This window comes from Pleurodeles waltl, chromosome 4_2, assembly GCF_031143425.1.
Source record: "Pleurodeles waltl isolate 20211129_DDA chromosome 4_2, aPleWal1.hap1.20221129, whole genome shotgun sequence".
Classification (NCBI taxonomy): Eukaryota; Metazoa; Chordata; class Amphibia; order Caudata; family Salamandridae; genus Pleurodeles; species Pleurodeles waltl.
Window position 1 is genome coordinate 1,016,705,497 of NC_090443.1, and position 2,232 is coordinate 1,016,707,728.

The 2,232-nt window shown below is 50.6% G+C and overlaps 1 non-coding gene across 1 annotated transcript; it reads left to right on the top strand.

The window, feature by feature from the left end:
* Positions 1–746: 746 nt before the first annotated feature.
* TRNAE-UUC (transfer RNA glutamic acid (anticodon UUC)) lies at positions 747–818 on the top strand. Its single transcript has one exon. It is a non-coding gene; the product is annotated as a tRNA-Glu (tRNA).
* The last annotated feature ends 1,414 nt before the right edge of the window (positions 819–2,232 follow it).

A 2,232-nucleotide genomic window follows, 5' to 3' on the forward strand; every position in this document is an offset into this window, starting at 1 on the left:
ATGCTCCCTGGTGCAGTCTCCCAGCTGTGGTGCATGCTCCCTGGTGCAGTCTCCCAGCTGTGGTGCTTGCTCCCTGGTGCAGTCTCCCAGCCGTGGTGCTTGCTGCCTGGTGCAGTCTCCCAGCTGTGGTGCATGGTCCCTGGTGCAGTCTCCCAGCTGTGGTGCATGGTCCCTGGTGCAGTCTCCCAGCTGTGGTGCATGGTCCCTGGTGCACTGGTGCAGTCTCCCAGCTGTGGTACACGGCCCCTGGTACAGTCTCCCAGCTGTGGTGCATGCTCCCTGGTGCAGTCTCCCACCTGTGGTGCATGCTCCCTGGTGTAGTCTCCCAGCTGTGGTGCATGCTCCCTGGTGTAGTCTCCCACCTGTGGTGCATGCTCCCTGGTGTAGTCTCCCAGCTGTGGTGCATGCTCCCTGGTGCAGCCTCCCAGCTGTGGTGCTTGCTGCCTGGCGCAGTCTCCCAGCTGGGGTGCATGGTCTCTGGTGATGTCTCCCAGCCGTGGTGCTTGCTGCCTGGCGCAGTCTCCCAGCTGTTGTGCATGCTCCCTGGTGCAGAAAGGTGGGCAGATCTGTGCCTGGAGGAATCCTGACTCTGTTTCATCCTTTATTATGTGTTTGTACACATATTGGGGTCATGTTTCTTTGGTGTTTCTTTTAGTCACACATATACCATCTTCTGCAGTAGTTTAACATTCACCACACAGTGGTCACTTCTCATAGATGCTGAGTCCGGCATTCGGGTAACGCGCTCCCATATGGTCTAGCGGTTAGGATTCCTGGTTTTCACCCAGGCGGCCCGGGTTCGACTCCCGGTATGGGAAGGTCTAATTTTTTCTTATACACTTGGGATTTTTCTGTGGTTTTTGTTCAATACTTTCGTGATAATTATTCATTTATTGCGATCCTACTTTCTGTCACATCGTGAGGGATTAAAGACCGGACGATGTCCCCTAAGTGTCCATAACATTTTGCTGATACAAAAACGGTGATAAAATCCTCACTGAGATGAGTTTCATTTTAAAGGAACCTTCGCAGGTGACCCCGCTGCTGCCACGAGGCTGTGATTTGGGGGGGCCGCCCCGGTTTGTCACAAAACCTATAACTTTCACTCTCTGTGCGAAACGGCGATGCTCAACGTTTTCTTTTCTTTATATTTCCAAAGGTTGATAAAATAAGTGTTTTAAAACCCCTTGCTTGATGTTTGTGGATAGGAGCGCGGTTTGTGCCTTTTACGCTGGTTTACACATACAGTCTCTCATCCTTGAGTGAGTAAATCGTCCATCACTATGTAGGGTGCGCATTTTATCCGGCTTTATTTCCCGGGATTTCTCAATTACATTACATTAGATGGACTCAATGTCTGAGCTGAGAAAATGTGTTTGTCAAAAAGCGAGAGACATCTTTGTGGAAAAATGTGTCTTTTGCAGCTTTAGATTCGGGCCTAGTTATCATCGCGTCACGCGGAGCCGCCAGTCACCTTGCTGTGCTGCGTGATGGGGAAGGGCGGGAATGCGCCGTTCTTAATATTGGAGGCGCATTTCTGGCTTTTCCCAGCGCACAATGTGCTGCCGAGCGCCAGGTGCCTGCGCTGTAAGCAGGGTTGTTTTTGTGCAGGAAGGGACACCGTACTGGGCAAAACAATCCTCTGAGGCATTTCCTCTTTCCGAGTGTGCTACAGAAATACACGCCTCACCTGCGGCATACGTGTCGCTTAATGAAAAAAGTGCTTTTTCAGCAGTTGATAAAACACCCAACCACAAAGGGACTCGAACCCTCAACTTTCTGATCCAAACTCAGACTCCTTGTCCAGTAGGTCAGGTGGGCACCATTTGGCAGGTGCTGCAGTGCTGTTCACCCCAGCTTAGAGCATCCCTGGCCATTGCTGACAGCCCACACAAGCGCTGTACTAGTAAGAAAGGGGCTGCAGGCGCTATATGTCCTCATTGCCTCCCCACACAATCCCTTACTTTCCCACGCCTCCTTGAGGACTGAGAGGTTAAGGTTTGGAAAAATGTCCTCAGTACCTGACGGTTTTATGTCCTTTCAAACTTGGGCGCCTCGTTGCGTTTGAACAAAATCACAAGTGCAGTTTGGCGTCCTCTGCACATTTCTGTTAACCCGTTTGGTCTCTCTGTTTCATCCTGAGCCTGTATTACTCTCATCCTTTTCTGTCAGTCTTTATTCTTCTTTTCAGTCTCAGTGGTTTATTTTCTCTTTGCCTCTTTTTGTATTTCT